We start from the raw sequence: 27,355 nt of genomic DNA on the forward strand, positions 1-27,355 counted from the left end.
CTACCTTGGGTGCTTCCATAATACCTCAGTTGGTAAAGAATCCACCTACAATGCAGGAGATCCCGGTTCAATTCCTGGGTTGGGAAGATCTTCTGGAGAAGGGATAGGCTACCCACTCCAGTATTCTTGGGCTTTCCTTGTGGCTCAGCTGTGCCTGCAATGTGGGAGACCTGGGTTCAATCCCTGGGTTGGGAAGATCCCATGGGGAAGGGAAAGGCTACCCACTCCAGTATTCTGGCCTAGAGAATTCCATGGACTGTATAGTCCATGGGGTTGCAAAGAGTCAGACATGACTGAGACTTTCACACTTCACACACAAGACTATCTTGAACTCCCCTTTCTCATCAAGGGGCTCAATAAAGGAAAAGGTTTCTAACCAGAGAGGAAAGCTTTGATTGGATGAGGAGGCTGTCAATCACATCATCTTTCATACACATGGAAGAATGACTGATGAAGGTTGCTCGTCTCTATAGCTTTCTAATTCCACTCCTGTTGCCCCAGACGGTGGATTCTCAGCCTCCAGTGCGTCAGCCTTCCGAGTGTCCCTTCCTCAGGGCAGCTGCCTGGTTTTCCTTCTCTTCCCACTCTCTGCATTCTGCCTGGGTCATTAGACTTTCTTTTATGGCATCTACTGTGTCTATGCTAATGAATCTCCAGCCCAGATTCCTCTTCTGAAACATAGATTTTTACAACCAAGTGCCTATGGAGAATTTCCATTTTAAGGACTCTCAGTATCTCTTTCTACCCCAAACCAATCTACTCCAACTCTCCTGGCATTTCAGTGAACATCACCACCATCCTCCCAGTTAAAAGCCAGGACCTAGAGGTCAATCACAGCTTCCCACCCTCATTCCTACATCTAAGTCCTGTTGCTTTTATCTCAAAATTAACCTTGGACTCCACTGACTCCCTCCTGACTCTTCCCCACTCTCATTTTTGCCTGGGCAGATGTTAACAGCTTCACGTTGCACTGTTCCAGCCACAATCCCTTGTGCCAGGGCCAGAGCCCAGCAGATGGCATCCTGCCACGGGTCCTTGAAGAATCCCTATTTACAAAGGGTCTTGGCAGGGTTGATGGAAACCCACAAGGGATGGTGATGTCCCCTGGGGCTAGCAACAAGGGGAGCCTTAGGCACCTGGACCTGAAGGGAGCTGTCACTATGTATAAGCCAGAGAGAGAGAACACGAAGAGGGGAAAGGGCAGCCAGGCAGGACTGGGGCTGCAGGAGGGGAGCAGAGACTGCAGGAGGGAGCAGAGCCTCAGCCCATATGAGGCCACAGCAGGGAGGGAGCTGGGGAACAGACGCCCCAGTTTCCAACTCCGTCCCCCTTCCCGTCCCCTGCTCCTGCCCTCTGTGGTCTGGACTCATCTGCAAATCAGCGGGCAGAGAAGCCCTCTGTTGCAGTCCCAAAACTGTCAGCCTACTGGAACACAGAGAAGGATGGAGAGAGGCAGCAGGCAGGTTTGGAGCAACAAATGGAGAATATCCCACACACCCTCTCTGTTTCAGCTCCACACTGCAGTGAAAGCACCTTTCCTATAGTACAGATCTGATTATGCCATCCCTTCACTTAAAGGTCTTCAATGGCTCTTTACTGCCCCAGATGATGCTTGAACCTCTTAACACCATCCCTGCATTATTGCTGCCAAAGTCTCTGGGCAGTCACCCATCAACACCCCCACTGCCGATGGTTCCCCTTAACCTGGCTGCTCTTCCTCTCTCTCTCCACTGCAGCCATTCCAAAATGATGGGCAATGCCCTCTTGGGTCTTTGCACCCCCTTCCTTGCCAACTTATTCCACCAATCAGTTCTCACTTCGGTTGTGGCCTCCTCCAGGCAGCCTTCCATCACCATCCAAGACGGGGCGGGGTGCCCCTCCCCTGACTCGTCTCTCTTCCCTATGGTAGCCCACTGTGCTTGCTCATCAGACACGATTGTCTTGATCTATTTCACATCCACTTTTCCCATAAACCTCAGCTGGTAAAGAATCCACCTGAAATGCAGGAGACCCTGGTTCAATTCCTGGCTTAGGAAGATCCACTGGACAAGGGATAGGCTACCCACTCCAGTATTCTTGGGCTTCCCTGGTGGCTCAGATGGTAAAGAATCTGCCTGCAATGCAGGACACCTGGGTTTGATCCCTGAGTTGGGAGGATCCCCTGGAGAAGGGAATGGCTACCCACTCCAGTATTCTGGCCTGGAGAATCCAATGGACAGAGGAGACTGGCAGGCTACGGTCCATGGGGTCACAAAGAGTTGGACACGACTGACCAACTTTCACTTTCACTTTCTCCTGTAGACCAGAAACATATTGGAAGCAAAGACTGACAGCCCTAACATTTGCTCAGTGCCTGGCACACAAGCACTCAACATATACTTGCTAAATCAATGAATGATGTTTACAAAAATCCTGTGACATATTGGTATTTGAGGCTAGAGATGTTTAGGGACTAGTCCAAAGTCACAAGGCTGCTCAAGATGAGGCCCGGATGAAAGAACCTGTGAGTTCTGATTCTTGAATCAGAGGGTGGTACTCGCTCCACCTCCCCAGGCTGCCTGCCAAGGATGCCCCAGAGATGCCAGAAGAAGGTGCTGTTGCTTTGTCTGATGTGCCCAGAAGTCTAGGCTCCCCTGCCACTGGTTCCTCCTCCCTATAGAGCATATAAGATGTGTTCGTGGTCCTCAAATTTCCTTCGTTTGCTGGTTTCTCCGGCAACAAGGCAATTGATGTGGGGAAACAGGGTCAGAGGATTACAGAAGGAAAGTCTGAGGGCCAGATGCTTTTGCTGGAAAGAGGACAGAGGTAGAGACACAGACAGAGAGAGACTGAGTCACTGCAACTCGAATCCACCCCGGCCAATGTACTATCATGCCTCCCCAGCACCGGAAGGCTTCTCACACCAACCCATCCTATGGAAAAGCCCAGTCCCCGTTGCAGTAGGTATACCTGCTCCAGATTTAATTTCTCAAAGCACACGAGGGCTGAAGCAGGGGGAACCCTGAGAAGCAAAGGCCTACTGTCTACTTTGGGGAGCAGTTATTGGATTCCTGCTCCCTTCCCCCACTCCCTACCCTCTCTTCTTTCTTCCCACTGAAGGGAAAGTGCTTAACAGAGTGATCGCAGGCTTTCATCCAAAGGAACAAACAGCTAGCAAGCCTGGCTCTCGAAACACTAGTAGGAAGGATGTCAACATGGGAGTCTCGGAGAAATTCTTCTTGGAGAGTACTTTAGTCAATAACACCGGGGAGATGGCGAGGGCGCAGAGCAAACTTAAGTGAAGGCGTTTCTCTGTGAATGCTGAGAACCACGGCATGCCCAGCACTCTCCACTTGCCAAATGGGGGGCCCCAAGTCCTTTAGAAATGCACCAAAGCCTCCCCGCACTCCGGTTAAAAGGAAAAGGGGTCATTATCTCCGTTTTATAAACGGGGGTGCAGAGAAAGGCACCAGCGCTTTGCCCTGGTCCATAGCAGGAAAGCCTGAGCCCTCCCCAGATCCCACCTGGGGAGGTCTTTCCTGGCCCAGACAGGGGGCACCTGGTCACTGGGCTTGGTCCCACACACCCCACTTTCCCCAAGAAAACTCATGGGTGTTGGAGATCTCCAAAATGAGAGAGCAGAAAGACACAGGTCCTGTTGGGTCAGAGGCACGGTGGAAAACATATTTAAAACTAAATAAAGGAACAACAGCAGCAAAGGCCTGGGGCTCAGGCAGCTGAGTAGGGGCAGCTGTGGATACACGTGGCCCTCAGAGAAGGAGCTGCAAACTCGGGTTGCCTTCCTGCCTGAGGGATCTTTAAGGCGTTCGCAGATGGGAGCCCCTTTTGAAAAATAAAATTCTAAAGTAAATTGCGCTTGGGGCTTGAAAACACAGAGTGTCCTTAATGGAACAAGCTCCCTAATGGCCTGATGCTGCAGTGAATACCGTGCAGAGGGAGTTGGATCTTATTCAGTGATGTCTCAAGGCCTGGTGGGTTCCAGCAGAGGAAGGGAAGGAGGGAAGGATAGAAGGAAAGTAGGGTGGAGGGAAAGGAGAAGGGGAAAGAGAAACAGAAGGGGGGAGAGAGAGGAGAAGGCGGGGAGGAGGGATGGAGAAAGGAGCACCAGAGAGCAGAAGGGAGGGAGGGGGTGAAGGGCGGTGACAGGACAGGAACACAGAGAAGCAGAAGTATTCATTCCCCTCGCTTCTCCCTGCTTCGACGCTGAGGACACGGTTTGATGGGGCCACGCTGCATCCCTGGACAGGACCAGCTCCCATCCACTGCCCTCCGCCCCACACTCACAGCCTCTGATGACACCCGGCCCCCTGCAGGCTTGGGGCCAGTCACCGCTTCCCACTCAGCCCCAGAGGCGCCATCTCTTGCCCCCTGCCCACACCTCAGTAAATAGCAGCCCTCCTGAAATCCTCTTCTGGTTAAGCTTTTTGAGTGGGTCGTGAGTTTCCTGCCCAGGTCCTGAGTGGTGGGGCAGCTACTTACTTTGTCTGAGAGGTGACTCCTTTGCCTCTAAAACAAGGATGCTGATACTAAGCGAGAAAGTTTGTTTCTAGGCAACAGTAGGTATGATGTCTATGGGGCACCCGCTATGCGCCTGGAGTTAGATTACAAATTCTACAGGCGTGAATTCCCTTCCTCTGACTTTTACAACAAGCACCTTGCTGCCACGCTTTCTAAGAAGGATGAGGGCGGTGATGGACTTGCCCCCTATGGCCAGGGTCCAGCAGCCCCGAGCTACCCAACCCGGCAGCCTAGCTGGCCTGTGTAGACATGGCTTTGTCAGCTCACAGCTGGGGAAGAAGCATGGATATGATACAGGCTTGGGCAACCATCTCCAGCCAAAGATAAAGCCTGCGCTCTAACTTAGGAGAAAAGGCCACAAATGCCTGCTGGACCCCCTTCTTCGAGGCCAAATTATGGAAGCAGTGACAGATTTTATTTTCTTGGGATCCAAAGTCACTGCAAATGGTGACACAGCCATAAAATTAAAGAACCTGTGTTCCTGGGAAGGAAAGCTATGACGACCTAGACAGTATATGAAAAAGCAGAGACATCACTTTGCTGACAAAGGTGCATATAGTCAAAGCTATAGTTTTTCCAGTATTCATGTATGGATGTGAGAGTTGGACCATAAAGAAGGCTGAGTGCCAAAGAATTGATGCTTTCCAACTGCGGTGTTGGAGAAGACTCTTGAGAGTCCCCTAAACAACAAGGAGATAAAACCAGTCAATCCTAAAGGAAATCAACCCTGAATATTCATTGGAAGAGTTGATGCTGAAGCTCCAATACTTTGGCCACCTGATGCGAAGAGCCAACTCACTGGAAAAGACCCTGATGCTGGGAAAGACTGAAGGCAGGAAGAGAAGGGAATGACAGAAGATGAGATGGTTAGATAGTATCACAGATTCAATAGACATGAATCTGAGCAAAAAACCCTAGGTGACAGGAGAGGACACAAGAGCCTGGCATGCGACAGTCTATGGGGTTGCAAAGAGTCAGACACGACTTAGCAACTGAATAAAAATAACAACAACACTCATCTCGCTGGGTGAGGCTCTCCTTTTGGGGGTGGTATTTCAATAAGCTTCAAGCTCTGGGGTCATAATCAGCCATCCCCACTCCGAACCATTAAAGTGTCTTAATCACTCATCATCATTGTGGAGGGTCCATCCAACCTCCAGAGGAAATCCAGCTCACTCTTTCCATTACGCCTTCTTTCAGTGAGGACACAGTAAGGACTCACCATGTGTCATCATTTTGGTTGCAGCTGTCTTCATGGAGACAGAAGAACAGGAGAATTCGGAAGGCAATCTTCCAAGATTATGGAAGTCCTGATCACTAGCGTGTGGGCTGACTCGTAACCAGACGGCTCTGAGCCTGGCGGTCTGTTTATTACTTCCATTTAGTCATCTTGACAGTTGTCTCCTCAGCCTGATTAGGCTCCAGGCTTACTTCTGTTTTCTCATCACCCCTACTCTTGCTATTCTTCTCACTCTCATCATTGCTGCTATAACTATAATCCACTATGTCCAGCTTACAAAGGACAGTTCATCCTTCATGTGCGAACATATCTGATGAGTTTTTCAGCTGGCCTGTTACTAAGGGTTCTGTGATCACCTGCTATGCTTCACAGTACTGTAAACACTGAGAATTTCTAGGGACTTCCCTGGTTGGCCAATGGTTAGACCACTGTGGTCTGTGCTTCCAACACCGTGGGTACAGGTCTGATCCCTGGTCAGGGAACTAAGATCCCACATGTCACACCATGCAGCCAAAAAATAAAAGAAAGAAAGAAAATTAACAGAAGCAGAGAAAATTATGGGATGTTTTAAAAGAGACCAATTCTCTTGTGAAACATTTAATGTGTAGGGTTTTTCATCAGAGTTTTATGGAATGAATTTATGTACAGAAACACATTTCTGTTAATACTAGTCTCTGTATTAACAGCATGTTAGTATTTACATGCATCTCATGAAATCAGGAATAATAACAATGGTTTATTTCATTCATCCAACAAATTTTATTACACACCTACTATGTGCCAATCACTGTTCTTAACATCAGGGATATAACAGTGAGTGAAATGAAGAACCCCATCTCTTGGAGATTATAATCTAGTAAAAGGAGGTGGAGAATGACCGTGGATACGACGTCAGGGAGTGACACATGCAAAGGAGGAAAACTAAAGCAGAAGTAGGCAGAGAAGGTCTGGGTGCTGTATTAGGTAGCATGGTCAGGGAAGGCCCCCTGATAAAGCAAACGTATTGGGAATGTGGGTTTTTGAAGTCAAGAGTGTCCTAACTAATAGAACAGTCAGTGCAAAGGTCCTGAGACACAGAGCTTTGTCAGGTGAGAGGAAGGTGGAGGAGGTCAGTGTGACTGCAGCAGAGTCGGGGAGGGGCGAGTGCTGGGAGATGAGGTCAGAAAGCTTGTCCGGACGGCATATTACTCAGGGTCCCACCAACCATGGAGAGAACTCTGGATATGGTTCAGAGCGAGCTGGAAGCCTCCTTCAAAGGTTCTGTGCAGATTCTGAGCATAACATGATATACTCTAAGTTCCAGAAGACCCACTCTGACAGCTGTGTGGAGAATAAACAGACGTCAGTGTGGCCAGGGCAGAAACAAAGAGGCCAGTTGGGGCCACTGCAATAGTCCAGGCAAGAACGGGTGAATCCTCTATTAGAACTGACATATTTGATGTTTGGCTTATACTGTCCTTACAGCCCTGGTGGCTCAGACAGTAAAGAATCCCCCAGCAATGCAGGAGACCTGGGTTCGATCCCTGGATCAGGAAGATCCCCTAGAGAAGGAAATGGCAACCCACTCCAGGATTCTTGCCTGGAGAATCCCAGGGACAGAGGAGCCTGGAGGGCTACAGTCCATGGGGTCGCAACGAGTCAGACACGACTGAGCTACTTTCAGTTTTCTCCTTGACTTACCTAGGCTGGCATTTCTCTTCCTCCTTGATGAATATAGTTTCCTACTCCTAACCACACAATACAGATTTTCTTAAGTGGACATAACACTGACCAAAATTATGTGAACAATATAGTCTTTTCATCCCATTCACCCTAACTTGAAGAAAGAAATACAAGATTCCTTTTTTCTTTTCTCTGTATAAAAGTGCTCCTAGCAGTTGGTCTCAAATGTTTGAGGAATTGGTACAAGATGAGATTAGAAACTGAGAACTCTGCTTTATTAAATGCTCTTTTCTTCTAGTAAAATTGGGCTAATCACTTCCAAACTGCACGTTTCAGACTTTCACAAGTTATCCTTCAAAAGGAATGCGTGTGATGCTAATTTTCAGGGACTGGATCACATTCTGAATTGCAGTATCTGAAAGTTTTCAGTTCTATTAATAAAAGACTGTCACTGAATTTTCCCCTTGAAATTTGGTTCAAAGAAATGGAGAGAGCAAAATATTGCATTGTTACATGCCGTGTTATTTGTTCATAATATTCACTGCCCTTCTCTGCAGACCAGTTTCTACAGAACAATTATTCTTCCGTTCCTGCTAACATTGGGCTTGACCATTTGATTCCCTTTGGGCAATGAAATGTGAGAGATGGCACAGCCTGTGCCATCTCGGCCAGGAGCCTTCAGAGCTGATGGGTCGTCTCGCCACCGCTCTTCCCTCCACAGTGAAGCTGTTGTGTTCCAGGCAGGCCTGCTCCTTCAGCCGAGGTTCTGGGATAAAAACGGCACAGAACAGAGTCCAGGTGGCCTGCAAACTGTAACTTAGGGAGGAAAGGACCTTGTCTTTGTGAACATAGAGTTGGGGTTCTTTGTTCCTGCAGCATAACTAAACTTCAGCTGACTGATATATATACCTGTATTTTACCCATTTCAAATAGCTGAAGCCTTAGAGTAGGGTCTGTCATTTTCTTACACATCATTGGTGGTCGTGGTTTAGTTGCTAAGTCGTGTCTGACTCTTGCAAACCCATGGACTGTAGCCCACCAGGCACCTCTGTCCAGGGGATTTCCCAGGCAAGAATACTGGAGTGGGTTGCCGTTTCTTCCTTCTGCAGCGGATCTTCCCAACCCAGGGATCGAACCCACATCTCCTGCATTGCAGGTGGATTCTTCACCCCTGAGCCACCAGAAGTCCTACAAATTGTTACAGCTTGATTTGGAGAAACACAACCTGGAGAAAACTTTACTGGCATTTTGAAGATTTCTTAAAGAGATCACTCCAGTCTCTCCAGTTTAGTTACATTTGGGAGAGCTTTCTAATTTAGGAAAATCTCCAAGGTGAAATTTCATTTTGTGACCTTCCTCTTCAATATCCAGGGGCCAGGAATATAGACTATTGCCTCGTCCTCTTGAAAACAGTGAGAAGCTCAATTTTGAATAAAGACCTGTAGACACCAGAAGGTGCTGAAGAGAGACATCTGGGATGCTGTGCGGCCAGCGGACGGGATACTACAAGCAGATGGACGGGTCTCTTGTACCCCAGCCTACCCCGCAGATCCTGGGCTAAACTTCGATAAGGACTTTCAATAGCTTATCATTTCAGAGAGTGTCCGGAAGTTTCTTAGCCATCTTCCTAAAGGTTGAGTGAGTACATATCACATCCTTTGCACTTCCCCAGCTTAAAGGCCCTGGGTTACCTACACACTGACAATAAAAATCTAAGCTCCCTCCCACGACCCGCATCCACCAGCCCGCAGCCCAGCTCTCTCCCCCACGACCAGCCGCTCCCCCTCCTTTGCTCTCTCTTCTCTCTCCCTACTGGTCTTTCAGTTCCCCAAACACATAAAAATCTTTCCTAGGTTACAGACTATGCAATCGCTGTTTCTTCTTCCCAGAACATTCCTGATTCTTCACTTGTTTTGATTTTCCAAAGCATAAGAGACGCCGCCTGAATAGCTGGGGCTCCCCTGAGGAAGGGTGTTTCTAAGCATCACGCGCCCAGCAGCCCACGTGCTTATCACCTCTCAGGATTGACAGCAAAGCAGAGAACAGGGTCGGGGAAGCCCTCTCCACCATTGCTCAGATTTTCTCAAAACCCTGCCTGCAGCTCACCGCCATGCCCGCTCTGAAGAGGCCTGACCGGGGCCCCTACAAACCACCTCCTGAGTCAGAGGTGCTAGCCCCAATTAACATCAGGAATACTCTTTGTTTCCCAATTTGTTTCCTCTTTGTTTCTTTACTGTCCCTTCCCAATTCATTTCCCCCAGGGTGCTGTCTAGTACTGTCTATATCACCCAAGTGAGAGATCCCTAACCAGAAGGCAAACCTTTTTATGACAGTGAGTATCTCCCTTTGCAGGAGCTTCCCAGGCAGCTCAGTGGTAAAGGATCCACCTGCCAGTGAAGAAGATGCAAGAGACGCCAAGTTTCAATCCCTGGGTCAGGAAAATACCCTCGAATAGGAAATGGCAACCCACTCCAGTATTTGTGCCTGGAAAATTCCATGGGCAGAGGAGCCTGGCGGGCTGGCTACAGTCCATGGGGGCGAAAAGACTCAGACACAACTGAGCACACACACAAGAGCACACGCGCATCTTCCTTTGTAAGACGATGGACTCCTTCTTTAAGTGGCTGGAGTTACCACCAGCTTCATTTCTCTTGCATAACGGGTCTACCCTGAGGTGTAGCTCTTTTAAGCCATCCATGTGATTGTTGTCTCTCTTTGTTCCCTGAAACCTACATGGATCCTATTGTAAGTATCTTGGCTTCCTTTATTTCTGCAGGTCCTCACTCCAAGGGGGAAAAAAAGATGAATTATTTTATTTCTTTCATTTAATTTTCCAGACGCCTGGGGAAGCGTGCTTAGAGAAATCCAAACAGAAGAAGAAGAAAGAGTGCTGTTGAAAGACGATAGGCCCCGATGCCTTTACTTGGCTTCAGAGAGAAGAAAAAGGTGCTTCAGCGGGCAGTGGTCCATTTGAAAGGACACAAGAGAAATCTCTTTTTTTCTGTGACGGTCTCCTTCACAGCCCACAATGCTTCCCTCTACATTTTGCAAAGGAGTATTCCATGAAGCAATATACATATGTACAGACACGCACATGCACACACACACACTCCCACATGTGTGCAAGCCCAAAGAATGTGGAAGGGCTTCTTCTGTGAGCTGGCAGCAAATCTCTACAGAGAGAAACACAGTGATGATGCCTGTAAGGGTCTATGTAAATACTTCATTCCTGATTATTATCCAAAACTCGTACTTTTTTTCTAAAATTTTCCCATCATCAGTATTATCTTTTATGTACTCTGAACCTTCCAGTTCATTAAAACAATATAAAAATAATACTGTTACTGACAACGGAAGACAATGGCATTCTGACCTCCTTGTTATGCTATAAGCCAGACACTAAATGTGTCACGTGACTCGTTATTATTTAATTTTTAAAATAGTCCTCTGAGTTAGATACAATTGCTGCTGTTGCTGTTATTATTATTATCATTTCCAGATTATAAAGCGAAGGCTTTGGGATTTAAATAACTTGGTGCTTGGGTTTCGAATCCCAGCCATCTGACCCCAGGACCCAAGCTTGTAGATGGAAACTAGCGTCGCCTCGCTATGCAAACCATGTGGCAGAACAGAAAGCAAAAGAGCAGAAATTCACCATTTAAGCAGTAAACCGTTTTCCCTAATAAAGCCAATCGTACCTGGCAGGCTCTCTCCTCTCATTGCAATACCGACCAGGACAATTTCCCAAAGTTCTTTGCTCATTTCTGGGTTTCCCCGCAGCCACATTCCATCCCTTGAGCCCCTATCCATAGGAGCAGTCTGTAAGTGGCTCAGCTCATAACAAAATCCTTTGGGTAATCCCCTAAAACTCACTGGCAGGAATCCAAGAAGGAAACGTCGTATATCAAATACCACTCTCAATGAAAAAATATTTTAGTAAGGACCTAGAATATTTATAGTAGGTGTGATTATCCCCCTTCCCACTTACAAAAGTGATAGGAATTCTGGATGAGATATCGCCACCAAGACAACATCTTCTCCCCCTCGGTGCCGGGAACCACAGAAATGCCGTGATATATCGGAGAGTAACAGCGCGGAAACAGCATGTCGGAAAAGACCTCATGAAATACTCGCCTGCAAAAAGGCAGTCTCTACACATGCAAAGAACAGGCTTGAAATCATTTCTGTGTGATATGCACAGAGCAGGGAACACAGGACTCAGCTCTAATATACTAGAGAAACAGAAACGCGTTGCTTGCGCGGAGTGCAATGCAACAGCCGGGCTGGGGATCAATGCTAACTCGGTCAGACACGTGCATGATCAGTCTCGAGCTTCCCAGCAGGTGGAGGCTCCAGCCAACCTCCCGGAAAATGTGACAAATAGCCGGGCCGCCCACCCTGGGACATACCTGGTAAGAGGACGTGACTCTGACTAGTAAGCGTATTAATTATTTCCAAGGCCTGGCCAATCACTCTTGGGGTTTCTGTAGCACAGTGTCCAGGTCAGTGCTCTGAGCTCTGCAGGAAGCAGAATGGGAGCAGAGGGAATTTTCCCTCCAGCAGCCACCCCTCACGGCTTGTTGTTGTTGTTTTCAGTTGCTAAAGGAAAGTGAAGTCGCTCAGTTGTGTCCAACTCTTTGCGACTCCATGGACTGCAGCACGTCAGGCTTCCCTGTCCTTCACCATCTCCCAGAGTTTGCTCAGATTCATGCCCACTGAGTGGGTGATGCCATCCAACCATCTCATCCTCTGTCGTCCCCTTCTCCTTTTGCCTTCAATCTTTCCCAGCAGCAGGCTCTTTTTCAATGAGTCAGTTCTTCAAACCAGGTGGCCAGAGTAGTGGAGCTTCAGCTTCCCTGGTGACTCAGGGGTAAAGAACCCGCCTGCCAATGCAGGAGACGTAGGTTCGATCACCTGGAGAAGGAAATGGCAACCCACTCTAGTATTCTTGCCTGGGAAATTGATGGAAAGGGGAGACTGGTGGGCTACAGTCCATGGGTCGCAGAAGAGTCAGACACAACCAAGTGACTAAAAAACCTCATTATTGCAGGCAGAAGTAAATGATGTCCAAAACCGGGCTGAAAAAGGAGGAATCCTGTCATTCCCTTGAAGGGTTCCCCAAACATACATTCCTCACCACAGTTCTCCCAGCACCAAAACGTCATCCCTCTTGCCCCAGGCAGTTTTTTTCATTTTCTTCCACCCCAGGTGAGTCCACCTCTTTGCTGTTTTTCCTCTAGCACAGGGCTGCCTGTCCCTCCCTCCTGGCCTCTGGAAATGCTTTCTCCCAGCCTGGAATGCTCTTAATACCCATCCCCACCTTCACATTCCCAGCCCTTCTTCAGAGTCCATCAGACCCTGGAATCTGCTTGATTGTCCTCGTCCTTCACACTCAGGTGGGTGAGAGCTGGGCTGTGGGAGATGAACTGTAATTAGGATGAGAGGGAGCTCGGTCATCTTCTGGATGTTTGTCTTGAAGACTGGCGAACTTCCGTTGAATGCAAGGATGCTTGGTGAGGGACCAAGGTCTGTAAGAATCCCCACCATCTGTCCAGATAGATCTTGGAGGCTCTCCACCTCTGGACCATTCCAGGGACTGGTAGGATGACACAGACCCTGAGGAGAGGGTGCAGGCATAACACAGAAAGGTGGGGAGAGCAGATAAAGTGGGAACTCAGCAGAGGCTGCTCTAAGTCAATTAAAGGGCTACCAATGGGAAAAGGCTTCTCTGAGAGCTCAGTTGGTAAAGAATCCACCTGCAATGCAGGAGACCCTGGTTCAATTCCTGGGGCAGGAAGATCCACTGGAGAAGGGAAAGGCTACCCACTCCAGTATTCTGGCCTGGAGAATTCCATGGACCATATAATCCGTGGAGTCACAAAGAGTCGGACAGGACTGAGTGACTTTCACTTCACTTCCACTTCCAATGGGGAAAACAGAGAACTGTTTGACACCTTCTAGAAAGCTGTGTGTCTGAGTCTGTGTATCAGCAAGATTATTTTCTTGCTTCCTATATGCTCTTCTGGGCTTCCCAAGTGGTGCTAGTGGTAAAGAACCTGCCTGCCAATGCAGGAGATGTTAAAAGACATGGGTTAGAGCCCTGGGTCAGGAAGATCCCTTGGAGGAGGGCACGGGAACTCACTCCAGTATTCTTGCCTGGAGAATTCCATGGACAGAGGAGCCTGGAGGGCTAAGGTTCATAGGGTCACAAAGAGTCTGACACAATTGAATCGACTTAGCCCACGCACATGTGTGGTCTTTGAGACATGGTAAGATAACGGCAGAGTTCCAGAACATGCTCAGCTACACCAGCGCCCCTGACCCAACCTGGTTGCACACCTTCCCAGGGTTCACTCTTGGTCCTGTGCTGAGTCGCTCAGTCGTGTCTGACTCTTTGTGACCCCATGGACTGCAGCCCACCAGGCTCCTCTGTCTGTGGGGATTCTCCAGGCAAGAATACAGGAACGGGTTGCCATTTCCTACTCCAGGGTATCTTCCCGACCCAGGGATCAAATCTGCATCTCCTGCATCTCCTGGATCCACCGTCTGAGCCACCAGGGAAGGTCCTGCTCATATTTGCCCTTAAATAAAGACTTGCTGCTCGTTGTATATGTGTGCACCGTTGCTTCCCAATGAGGTTCTAAGTTCTCACAATGAATTTCTTGTATCCCACAGCCTGGAACTTGCACATATGCTCAATTATATAACCTCTAATAAGACATAGTTTTGTAGTATCTTTCTCCGTTATTGTATTATGTAAAACAGCAGGGTGGATTTTCAGCAACTCTGTGGAATTTGGGGGGGAGAGGTGGGGAGCTTGAAACAACACAATTGTATTATTATTACAGAGTTCTGGAAGGCAGAGTGGTTCTTATTGGGCTAAAACCAAGGCGCGGGAAGGGCTGTGCTCCTGGAATCTCTAGGGGAGAATCTGGTTCCCAGTCCTTTCCAGCTCTTGAGGCTGCCCCCTTCCCTTTGCTTACAGTCACTTTCTCCATCTTCCAAGCCAGCAGCACAGCTTTCTCAAATCTCTATCGGATCTGACTCATGTATAAGGATCCATGTATATGGGCCACACCTGGATAATCTAGGATAATCTCCCCATTTCAAATCCTTAATTACATCCGCAAAGCCCCTTCTGTCATATTCACAGGTCCCAGGCATTAGGACAGACATCTCTGGGAGAAGGGAGGGTCATTATTCTGCCTACCGTAGTGGAGGAGCTATTATTACTCCCAGACCTGAAGAGGAAGAAAAAGGGATGAGTTCCCAAACCAAGAACGAGGTATGGCACTGCATGCATGCTCAGTCGTGTCCGACTCTCTGCAATCCCATGGACGGTTTTGTCCTTGGAACAAAGTCCTTGTCCTCCTCTGTCCTTGGAATTTTCCAGGAAAGAATATTGGAGCGGGTTGCCATTTCCTACTCCAGGGTATCTTCCCAACCCAGGGATCGAATCTGCATCTGCTGCATCTCCTGCATTGGCAGGTAGATTCTTTATCACTGAGCCGCCTGGTATGCTGGTGAGGAGGTCTCAATGGGGGCTCTGTGGTGGTGATAAACACCATGGTGGTGATAAATAATCCCTTCCTACTTGGCAGAATGCTTTTGAAATGGTCTCATATAAAATAGAAGCTGTATAGTATACATACAAACTTAACTGTAGGGGTCTTGGGTAGAGAGAAAAGCCCACTGCGTGGAAAGAAATGACCCTCTAACAGAGTAGGAAAGAAAGAGCCCAGACTCGGGAGCCAGACTGCCTGGGTTCAAATCCCAGTGTTACCATTTACTGACTAGGTGACTTCAGGCAAACCACGTCAGCCCTCTGCGTCCCCATCAGTCAAACAGCCATGATGATGAGAACACCAAGCTCACAGGGTGGTTGTGAGAATCTGTTAAGACATTATTTGTGGAACTCTTGGCATGGCTCATAGTGAGTGCTACTGTTATTCTTGTTGAAGAGGCTGCAAATGGATTTCTGTGAGAAGCCTCACCATGCTACAGACAGAGAAAACAAAAGTGGTTTCAAAGTGAAGGTACGAGGTCAAGCATTCAGAACCCCAGGTCCTGCTTTTCAGACAACCTGCTTCTCACATTGCGCAACTCGATGAGGACTTCTTCCAGGGTGCAGAGCAAGCAGGATTTACATATTTCACACGCACACATGGAAAAGCCAGCTAGTGCTCAAAGTATACCTGTTGAATTAAAGCAACAGCTCTGCGATGGATTTAAAATATGTTTAGAAAGTTCTCCTCCAAGAAGTGAAGGCTGCTTCTCTTCCTCTTCAGTATTGACTGGATTTATAGACTTTCTAATGTACTGAATACTGTCCATGGGGTTCTCCGTGGACAGATTTTTTTTTTCTTGGGCACCAAAATCATCGTAGATGGCAACTGCAGCCATGAAACTGAAAGACTGTTGTTCCTTGGAAGGAAAGCTATGACAAACCTAGAGAGTGCATTAAAAAGCAGAGACATCACTTTGCCGACAAAGCTATGTTTTTCCAGTAGTCATGTACAGATGTGATAGTTGGTCCATAAAGAGGGCTGAGTGCAGAAGAATTGATGCTTTAAAACTGTGGTGCTGGAGAAGATTTTTGAGAGTCCCTTGGATGGCCCAAAGAAAGGCAATGCCAAAGAATGCTCAAACTACCGCACAATTGCACTCATCTCACACGCTAGTAATGCTCAAAATTCTCCAAGCCAGGCTTCAGCAATATGTGAACCAAGAGCTTCCAGATGTTTAAGCTGGTTTTAGAAAAGGCAGAGGAACCACAGATCAAATTGCCAACATCTGCTGGATCATAGAAAAAGCAAGAGAGTTCCAGAAAAACATCTATTTCTGCTTTATTGACTATGCTAAAGCTTTTGACTGTGTGGATCACAATAAACTGTGGAAAATTCTGAAAGAGATGGGAATACCAGACCACCTGACCTGCCTCTTGAGAAACCGGTATGCAGGTCAGGAAGCAACAGTTAGAACTGGACATGGAACAACAGAATCCAAATAGGAAAAGGATTACGTCAAGGCTGTATATTGTCACCCTGCTTATTTAACTTATATGCAGAGTACATCATGAGAAACACTGGGCACAAGCTGGAATCAAGATTGCCAAGAGAAATATCAATAACCTCAGATATGCAGATAACACCACCCTTATGGCAGAAAGTGAAGAGCTAAAGAGTCTATTGATGAAAGTGAAAGAGGAGAGTGAAAAAGTTGGCTTAAAGCTCAACATTCAGAAAACTAAGATCGTGGCATCTGGTCCCATCACTTCATGGCAAATAGATGGGGAAACAGTGGAAACAGTGTCAGACTGTATTTTTTGGGGGCTCCAAAATCAGGGCAGAAGGTGACTGCAGCCATGAAATTAAAAGACGCTTACTCCTTGGAAGAAAAGTTATGATCAACCTAGACAGCATATTAAAAAACAGAGACATTACTTTGCCAACAAAGGTCTGTCTAGTTGAGGCTATGGTTTTTCTAGTAGTCATGTATGGATGTGAGAGTTGGACTATAAAGAAAGCTGAGCATCAAAGAATTGATGCTTTTGAACTGTGGTGTTGGAGAAGACTCTTGAGAGCCCCTTGGACTGCAAGGAGATCCAACCAGTCCATCCTAAAGGAGATTAGTCCTGGGTGTTCATTGGAAGGACTGATGTTGAAGCTCAAACTCCAATACTTTGGCCACCTTATGGGAAGAGCTGACTCATTCGAAAAGACCCTGATGCTGGGAAAGATTGAAGGCAGGAGGAGAAGGGGACAACAGAAGATGAGATGGTTGGATGGCATCACCAACTCAATGGATGTGAGTTTGAGTAAACTCTGGGAGTTGGTGATGGACTGGGAAGCCTGGTGTGCTGCAGTCCTTGGGGTCAGAAAGAGTCAGATACAACTGAGAGATTGAACTGAACTGAACTGAATACAAAGAGCTCAAACCAGCTAATCCTAAAGGATATCAACCCAGAATATTCACTGAAAGGACTGTTGCTGAAGGTGAAGCTCCAATACTTTGGCCATCTGATACAAAGAACTGACTCACTGGAAAAGACCCTGATGCTGGGAAAGATTGAGGGCAGGAGAAGGGGACAGCAGAGGATGAGATAGTTAGATAGCATCACCGACTCACTGGAGATGAACTGGAGCAAACTCCAGGAGATTGCAGAGGACAGGGGCACCTAGAATGCTGCAGTCCATGGGGTACCAAAGAGTCAGACACAACTGGGTGACTAAGCACACACCCACTAACTTAAAAGACCTAAGTGTCATTCTCTGGCAATGTCTCACACACACGTGCCCTCAAACTTAACCAAGGACTGCCGTTCACTCATTCAGCATTAATTAATTACTAATAACTAATTAATAATGAGCATACCAGGCACCGACCTTCACTGATGAAAAGACATGGCCTGTGCCCTCAAGAACCTTCAGGAAAATCACATCACGTCATCATGGAGCAGTGCTGTGGAACAGCATTCCGAGACCCCTGCAGGAGGGTGGGGAGACCGTGCGGGCTTTCAAGAAGGGAGGGTGTTTGTGCAGACTGAATGTAAACTTCTGAAAAGGAGTTCTGTAACAGCTTCAGGACCCCCTACCCTGGCCCTGAGTGGAAAACCAGAAGAACACAGAGCATGGTATTTCTGATCTGGAGAATTACACGACGCCTGGCGGAGCACTCAAGTTCAACAAAAGCACCAGATAATAGCATCCGTAATCCAGGACGTCAACGTGAGCCCCAAACACCCTCTTGGTTCCTGTGAAAGGCTGAAGCCAAGGGCTCAGTGCTGGGCAGGGAGGACACACAGACATCTTTTCCTGGACAAGCTTTGTTCCAGGTCAGCCTGAAAGGTACACAACGCTGCCCCGGCTCGGAGGCCGGCAGAACCCACATCACAGGTGGAATTATCTATCAGTAAGAGACTTTCAGAGTGTTTACTCACTTGCCAGATTTATTTATCAGGTATGGGATTGAGAGGATTTCCCGACAGGATATGTAGAGATTAGTGCGCAGCAGAAATGCTTTTTCAACAAACCTGTCTGCTAATCAGGTCCTGCTTTTCTCATTCGAGCAGAACGGTGCTTGTTGCCCTTCGCTGGCATTTCTGGCAAAAGCAAACATCCATGCTGACAAACAAAGCCAGCGGAAACATGGACATCTCTCTATAATGCTGAAGAGCAGCTGTCACTTTTTCCAAGCCCACGGGCACATTTAAATATTTTGTTAGAGCCACATGTTTAAGATCAAAAAACCTCAGGTCTCCTTGAGTCCACAACACCTGAATGAGAAGGAAAAATATTTTCCACTCGCTGCCTGGTCCACCTGGAGTCATCATGAGATGATTTCCAGAAGCGTCTCAAGCCCACGCTGGGTCTAAGGAATGTGTTCATTAAGAATGTGCCACGTCAGAGCTTAAAAACGCAGCTGAAGGCTCACGGGTCTCTCGAAGGGCAAGTGGAGAGTGGGGACAAGTCCACTCAAGCAAGCTTCTTATACAATGTCTCGCACTGCCTCTCCAGTGAGGCCAAAGCAAGCAGATGAAGAGAGAAAAAATCACCTCCTCATCTGGCCTGTTCCAAGCCAAACATCTGGATGTTACATAATGAGCCATTGGGGTCGTTTTTCTTGCTTTCCTTTGCTGGCTTTTTAAAAATAGGTTTAACAATTAAATCTGGTTTTTACACTCTAAATTTCATATATTTTCCATAAGCTCTTTGAGCAGACTGGTCTTGATTATTCTTTTCCATTAAAAACCCACACAGTAATACCTACAGCGGAAACCTCTAAAATAAATCAGAGGTTACCACGAGGTAACTTCTGATCTTTCCTCAGCGACTTCAGATGTCCATTCCTCACAGACAAATGGCTCAGGACAGTAAGGAAGATAGCAACGTGCCAACAGTCATAGATGCCAACGACCTCCATGCTGAAGAAACTGGCTTTCTGCACAGTGGCTCAGTTTTATGCAAGGGGGAATGATACCAACAACTCAGGGAATTTCTTCTCGTTTAGTTCAGTTCAGTTCAGTTCAATTCAGTCGCTCAGTTGTATCCCCTTTGCGATCCAATGGACTGCAGCACTCCAGACTTCCCTGTCCGTCACCAACTCCTGGAGCTTACTCAAACTCATATCCATTGAATCGGTGATGCCATCCAACCATCTCATCCTCTGTCGTCCCCTTCTCCTCTTGCCTTCAATCTTTCCTAGCAGCAGGGTCTTTCTAATAAGCCAGTTCTTCGCATCAGGTGGCCAAAGTATTGGAGTTTCAGCTTCAACATCAGTCCTTCCAATGAATATTCAGGACTGACTTCCTTTAGGATGGACTGGTTGGACCTCCTTGCAGTCCAAGGGAATCTCAAGAGTCCTCTCCAACACCACACTTCAAAAGCATCAATTCTTCGGCGCTCAGATTTCTTTATAGTCCAACTCTCACATCCATACATGACCACTGGAAAAACCATAGCTTTGACTAACTGTTTAGTTCCTTACAATTTCTCAAAGCACCCTGAGACAGGACAGCGGGCTACAATATGCTGTCAGGTCACAGCTGACCATAAGGTTGCAAGTCCATGGTCAAACACAAGGTGCGGTGGTGAGCAGGGAGTTTCCTAGTTCTGGCTCCCCTACCCTTTCTAACTAAAAAAAACACTGGCCTAAAAGATAAAGACCTATCTGCCCATTAGACATTCCTCTCTAGTTATATCTAGAGATACAGGTATATCTATAGATAGATAGATAAATAGATAGATAGTTATATCTCCTGTGGTTCTACTAAATAAACTCTGCCCCCAAGAGATACTCTACTCAAGGAGGCCAAGTAAGTCTCAAACTTTTCTATTGTGTCCATTTCCTGCAACCTTGCACACCAGCTCATCTGCAACTGGGACACCCTTTTTAATTCTACTCAAACAGAAAATTTCCCAGGGCCTCCCTGGTGGTTGGGTGACAAGGAATCCGCCACCAATGCAGGAAACATGGATTTCCTGCATTGATCTTCCTGATCTGGGAAGATTCCCAATGCTGTGAGGCAACTAAGCCTGTGCACCACAAATATTGAGCCTGTGCTCGAGAGCCCAGGAGCCACAAGCACTGAAGCCTGTGCACCCTGGGGCCTGTGCTCTGCAGCAAGAGAAGCCGCCACGATGAGAAGCCTGCGCAGCACGACTACAGGGCAGCCCCTGCTCGCCCAACCAGAGAAAAGCCCACTCGCAGCAACGAAGACCCAACACAGCCAAAAAGAAATTAATTAAAACTTTTTTTAAAAAAGAAAATTTCCCCAACATACAAGGCTCCTTATGAGCCTAACATACTCATTTTGCACCTTACACACTTGGTGTGACAGGAAACAGAAAGAAGTAAAAGATGCAGTCTCTGTCCTCACATTTCATAATCCAGTTGTACAGAAAGAATATAATAAAAGTTGGGGATAAGGTGATGAGCATGATTAGAATATATATATATATATATATATTTAGAAAAACAACCTGTACTTCCCAATGAGTTGTACTCTGCCCATATTCCTCAGAGCATATGCTCTTCAGTAAGGCTGCCAGGTCTCACCTCTTTGGAGAATTTTCTCTTCTGGAATTACGTTTAGATCCAGTATTCAAGTCACAGAAGCAAACCAGACTGATCCAGACACTGAAGTCCGGAGTGTATCCTATTTCCCTTTAGCAAAAATGGTTTCTCTTACCTTGATGGTTGGCTTTTTCACTGGACTCCAGGTGACTTCTGGATGGTTCCAAGCATCATATTCACCTTCAAAAACAGCTGTCAGCATCGAGGTCTGAACAGATGTGCCTTGGGTTCTGAAGGCGATTCCTCAGACGATGCCCCATCTTTTCTTAGGGCACTGGCATCTCCACAGCCATGACCAGACTCCTGAGAGCAGAGAGGCCCCTTCAGCTGGCCCAGCCAAGGAGGGTTCTTAGACCAGAACAGGCAGAGCTGAGCCTTGAAGTCGAGTGAGGTTTGGTCAAGAATAGGAATAAAGATTCAGAGATGGGGAGGCACTTGGGTTCTACACCTAGACTCTGAAGTCCAGATTCAAATCCTGGTTCTGCCGTTTACTAACTGTGGACCTTGCACCATTTCCTTAACTTCTCCAGACCTCAGGCTCCTCTTCTATGAAACAGGGACAGTAAGACTATCCCTCAAGGCTGTTGTTGAGGATTAAATGAGTGAATACACGTAAAACAGTAAAGTGATGCAAATGTTTTCTGACGTCAGTATTATCAGTCCCCAATATTAAAAAGTTTAGCCCAATCAAAATTAAAAACCTGTCTCTTTCATTTAAATCAGCACTTTTTCTCCTTCTACCAATTGGAAGCTGGGGATTTATGCTTAGGAAAACGATTTGATCAGAGTTTATCTCTTCCTCTCAGACCCTCCAATCACTGGCTGGTGGCTCAGGTCTCTCGGGGCCAAAGTTCTTCAAGGAGGGCTTGGGGATAACTGGAGTTCAGGCAGGCGTACAGATGTTGGCTCTTTCCCTGGTGGGGTCCTTCCATGGGTTCTTCTGATGGTTGGAGTTCCCCTCCCAAGGGTTCTGCTGGCGGGCCACCCTTCCCCCACAGATCCTTGTTCCCACTGTTGACTGTGCCCCTCCCAAGCCTGGGGAGGTAGGCCCACTTTGCCAACAGGAAGACTGGCCTGTATGTGTGCCTTGCCAGCTCTTTCTCTCGCCACTGTAAACAGTCTCTCTACTCTGAAGCCACCTTGGGCCCTGTGGCCCCCCGCCCCCGACTCCAGGAGACATCTGCGAAGCTCTCCAGGTAGTTCTCTGAAGCCCTGCTCCCCTATTTTAAGAGAGGTGGGAAAGCATAACAGGTGAGCATTTTTCTAAAAAATGCTCCCTACTGGCCTTTCCTGAGTCCTTAGCCTCCTGTCACACAGCCTGGAGGTGAGAGATGGCCTTGTCTGTCCAGCACTCCTGCAGAGATGACCTGCGCCTCACTGGAGACCGCAGGCGGCATTCAGTCAGCACATATGTTGTTCCGTGTTTGAGCATGGGTAGAAACCCCAACATCTGTGAACAGGAGTTCCCCCTCTGGAGTCCTGTCACAGGTGGACCGTTGCTAGGCTGGAGCAGACTAGGAGCATTGTGGGAAATTCCCTGGAGGACAGCTTAGGGAGCCCAAGGGAAGGGCTTGACTACTGGGGCATGGAACTGGGCTGGGTGGTGTAGACAATGGGAAGCCAAGGGGGTTTCTCCGTCCTTTCTCCATAAGTGGGAATGTGCAACCCAGTCCCTTTCTTGCCTTCACCTCCTCTGGCCTCTCTCTTTCCCAGACAGCCCTCAGAATAAAAAAAAAAAAAAAAAAGAGCGGGAAGCATGTCCGTGTGTATGTGTGTGTGTTTGTGGGTGTGTGTGCAGGTGGGGGGGAGGGCGGGGTTAGACTATGGTAGGGGGCGTGAGCACAGCCACAAGCCAAGGAGGAAAGTGAACAGAGGGGGAAAAATAAAATTCCAGTGAGCAGGGAGAAAAGTCGACCCTCCAACCCGCACACGCTGAAAGAGGACACCCGGCGCCTGCAGCGGGGTCAAACGAGGTCGGAGGAGCTTATCTCTCTCTGAGTCTGGAATTAAGGGCAGCCCGGGACAAGCCTCGGGACCAGGACGTTCCCGGGATGTTCTCCACTTGAGCGGGTTAGGATTCCAGGACGCTGGTGCTTGGAGAGATCCTCCGAAACTGTGGTGGTGTAGACCTTTTACCAAAAGAAAAAAAAAAAGGAAGCTGCAGATTGCTTCGGGGGAGGAGGGGGAAAGGAGGTATTCTCAAGAAGACAGACAGTAATTGTCCAAGTGTTTGTTTCTTTCCGAATGGATTCTCAGAATGGCCCTCAAAGGAAAGAAAGAAAGAAAGAAAGAAAGAAAGAAAAAAAAAAAAACTGCTGAAAACATCAACATACCTGCTGCACTGACAGACCCCAAGTTCTGATTCCCTGAGTTGGGACAAAGACGCCATCGGGGCATGCATCTCTCCCAGGGGAGCCCCCAGATCTGAGGGGCGCGGCCAGCCAGCCCTGGGGGTGACCCAGGTCCGGGTGTGTCTATAGGTTCATTAAAACTTTGGCAGGAGGGAAGTGCGGACTCCGGCCGCCCGGCGCGGCGCGTGCGGACCCCCGGTCAGGACACCAGCAGCGCGGCACTGCCACCTTGTGGACACCGGCCGCCCGCCCGGGCGCCGCGCGGAGACTTGCAGTCTGCAGGGGCGGGCGGCCGAGAGCTCGGAGCCCGGCGCGGCCCACGCCACCCCCGCAGGAACGCGCCGCGGAGCCGAGCCGCGGGAGCCCGCGGGGGCGGGGGCGGGGGCGGGGCCGAGGGCGGGGCGCGCCGGCGCCGATCACGTGGGTTAGCAACAGGCAGCAGCCAATGGGAGCGCGAGTCAGGTGCTGCGTGTGCTCGGCGCCCGCGGCAGGGGCCGGGCGGGAGTAGAGGCGTCCTTGCGCTCCGGAGCCGGATCGGGACGCGAAAAGGCTCCCTAAATGGGTGCGCCTCTCGTGCAGGGAGCCCCTGGCGGCGGAGGGGCGGGCGAAAGACGGAAAAATAGCAGAGAGCTTTAAAATAGGACTTTCCCACTCTCTGGACCCGAAGTAGTGACCCCGGAGGGGGCAGTGGGCGGCGGCGGGGTGGGAAGCCGGCGGCAGGAGCCCCGCCCCGAGCCTGGGTTCGGGTTCCCTCTCCCCGCCCCACCTACTTGTTGCCTTGCCAAACCCTTGGGGCTGAAACGGCCACTTGGATCCACAGAAGGAGATTAAGACAAAAAGAATAATGAAGTTCCTGGCCTTGGCCTGTCCGTGCTGGCAACCTTGTATCAGGTAGAGAAGACAGGCACGGCCCTTAGGCCCTCACGGAGCCGAAGACTTAGCCCCTTAAGAGACAGAAGCAGAGGAAAGTCACGAATTAGGTCAAAACAAAAAGTCAACTTAGTAGTTGGTTTTAATTACTGTAAGTGGAAAAGCCACATCCAGAAGTACATCTAATGACTTTTATGGTAATCCCACCATGCTGACATAAACCAGCCCACCCCTGCATACAGAGAAGACCACAACACAGAATGTCAGAGGTCTATTCCAGGGCATGGGCGAACCCAGGACGAACAGAGACAAGCATGGTTTCCATCAGATTCTTGCTTTTCTGGTTTCATGGTCAGGCACACGCTTGATTTCTCTAATAGGGCATCTCTTTCTCTGTGTGTGTGTCTCTTGTTGCTTTGTAATGTTCTCCTGGAAGATCTTTTACTTTATTGTTGTTTGGGAGTTCACCTGGTGTTTTATTTCTCTGAAATGAATCCAGGGTGTAGATGGCCTCAGAAGGGCATCTAATCCTTTGCCCTGCCTCAAGGCACTTTGAAAGAAAGACAACAGACTGTGATACTGTTGTGAGGTGGTATTAGAGAGAGGAGAATATCTTGAAACCAGCAGGATCTAGCCATTCCTATTCTTAAAGTAACCTAGGCAAAGATATCAAAGAGCACTCTTTAATAACCTACTACAAATGCTAACCACTTTGGGTAAGGTATAAGAACTTTCTGATCCCAGGTTTTATTGGTTTCTATTTAAGCTCATTCAGGGTCAGGCTACCCCAGAGGGCAGTTGAACACCTGCCTAGAAGCTTATGGACAGGACGGTGCACTTCCCTCTGCCAGGAACAGAGGCCCGTGAGGCCAGCTGCCACCAGGAACTTTGCCTGATGCCCAGACTCTGTGGGGCAGTTCCTGGGCGGCTCTGAGAAGGACATCCACTCTGAGTCATATTTTCTTCTATAATGCTGCCAGCTGAGTTTGTTGATTCACTCAGTGAACAGGGCTTGTGCACTTTTCTGTGTGTGGAAATAAACCTACTATATTTGATGATTAGGTGTATATAAATTTGATACAGTATTTGATTTTTTTAATCCATCATATTCTCAAGTCCTTGACCAGGAAAGGGTTTTGAAGATGTCAAGAAGATTTGACAAACATTAATGGAGCTCGAACTAAGTGCCAAGCCTTTGTTTAGGTACTGGGGATACGGCACTGCAGCAGGGAACTTGCATAAGGAAATAGACTCAGGAGGAAAAGAAGTGAGGAGGGATGTGCCTGTTTCCACGGTCCAGGAGTAGGCCCATGCTGACTGATTGCTGCTCCCTAAAACTCCTCTATGTCAGCCCCATATTCTTTGGGGGACCTCTTAAATCATGAATCAATAAGGTCACCCACATGTCAGTATTATTAAACAATGTGACGTGATAGGAAAAGTCATGGACTAGGAATAAAAATATATACCATATACCTAGTTCCAGCCTGGTTCTACCACTTGATGAAATCCATTCCTTTCTACAAATCTCTTAAACTTTGAATCTTACGTCCCTCATCCTGAGAGTGGGGTCATTCTTGCTTTGCAACTCCATGGGGTCAAGATTCAAGGCCTTGGTTTTCTCATCTGCAATTTGAGAGGTTTGAACTCGATTTAAATTTTACATACTTTCTTTAGAAGTGAATTCTGCTTTTGAGATAAAATCTAACCTAAAACCCCAACATGTAAAACAGACAAAGACTAGGCTTGCTCCGGTGGCCTTGAGGGAGAAAGCTAAGAATCCTATATACCTCTTCCCCCATCCTTAGAAGACCCTTGAGCCACCTGTGTGTGACCCCACTGAGCATAGTGTGAAACCCACTGAACTAGATGATTATGTTTAAAGTACCTTCCAGTCCTAAAATTCTATAAATCAAAATGTTCCAATATTGGAAAAGAAAACTCCAGTTTTCTTCCTTCATTAATTAATACAGGAGATAGACACAAGCTTCACAGAATACATTTCATTACAGTCTTCCTATTTGTGAATCCAATCTTTCTGTCACAAAATGAAATTAGATTTTAATGGAATACAGTATCCTGTAATGAGAAAAAAGCTTCTCACTGGGGGTGAGAAGATAGATGTTCGAACCCGATCCTGGGTAGCTCCCCAGCCTTGATCAAGTCAAGGAAACTTACCTCTCCAAATCAATAAAGTTAAGAAGTGCGGTGGCCTCGTAATCACAGGGTTGCACATGATCGTTTCTGGGCTCCATGCCCTAATAAGTTTCTCTAAATTCAGTAAGTTTCAAATTCCACCCTGCCTACAAGCCAGGTCGCTCCATCACACTCTCCTCGGTACATATACTCACCCTATTTGGAGAGGAAGGGGAGGAGGGTGGGGAAGAAGACAAATTGGGTTGTAAATGACACCATCAGGACATCGAGCTAGAAGTATCCACTGGATGACTGCTGTGTTTGTGCAGGTGGTTGGAGCTCACAGCGTGCCTTGACCTCGGCTCACCAAGCAGGATCCACAGCTCCATTAATAAGTGTCCTGCTAGGCGCTGAACGCAGCATGGGCATTGATGAAGGCAAACCAGAAAATCCCAGGGCTTGGGGAAGGTTTCAAGCAAACAGTCTGGGCTAAGGACCCAGGACATACAGTTTGATTCATTGCCTCCAAGAGTGCACGTCCTGGGAAAAAGCAACAGGCCCTGCCTGGGAAGCCAGGGAACTTTAGGGCTAGACAGAAGAACAACAGCTCTGGTCATGGCTGTGACTTGGTTATAAGTTAACTTTATGGGTCACCGAGTGTCTGGAAACAGACCATAAAAAAGAAGAAAGGGTGGCCCAAGCAGCTTTGTGTTGGGAATGGCTGTGACCAGTTGCTTCTGGAAGGGAGACGTATTGACTGCAATAAAACTTGATGGGCTCAGCCCTGGTTTGTTCAGGCTGGAATCGGAAGTAAACTTTGGACCTGAGTAATTGGTTTGAAGCTGTGCTTAAAGAGTGGGAGCAGAGGGGATTTTGTTCCAAGCGGTAAACAATATGGTACCCAACTGATGCGCATGGGCCACCTTCCTTGTGACCCCTAATCCCATGATGCTGTCTGCAGGCAGCTCTTTTAGGTTAATCTCACAGTCCACACAAATAGTTT

General features: G+C 47.9%; 2 long non-coding RNA genes across 4 annotated transcripts in view; both read right to left on the bottom strand.

Annotated features, from left to right (window-relative positions):
- Positions 1–23,682, bottom strand: part of LOC133236674 (uncharacterized) — a 57,564-nt gene extending 33,882 nt beyond the window's left edge. The window contains exons 1-3 of one of the 3 annotated variants that reach the window (XR_009732977.1): positions 23,329–23,680; positions 21,111–23,124; positions 6,317–7,078 (exon numbers count right to left, since the gene is read on the bottom strand). This is a non-coding gene — a long non-coding RNA (uncharacterized LOC133236674). Of the gene's footprint in view, positions 1–6,316; positions 7,079–15,172; positions 15,419–21,110; positions 23,125–23,328 lie in introns of those variants that run through there. The other 2 variants (XR_009732976.1, XR_009732978.1) reach the window with 2 other exon arrangements.
- A 640-nt stretch (positions 23,683–24,322) lies between these two features.
- Positions 24,323–26,850, bottom strand: LOC133236675 (uncharacterized). Its single transcript, XR_009732979.1, has 2 exons — positions 25,693–26,850; positions 24,323–24,700 (listed from the first exon to the last, which is right to left on the bottom strand). It is a non-coding gene; the product is annotated as an uncharacterized LOC133236675 (long non-coding RNA).
- Between the last annotated feature and the right edge of the window lie 505 nt (positions 26,851–27,355).

Source organism: Bos javanicus, chromosome 23 (assembly GCF_032452875.1).
Source record: "Bos javanicus breed banteng chromosome 23, ARS-OSU_banteng_1.0, whole genome shotgun sequence".
Classification (NCBI taxonomy): Eukaryota; Metazoa; Chordata; class Mammalia; order Artiodactyla; family Bovidae; genus Bos; species Bos javanicus.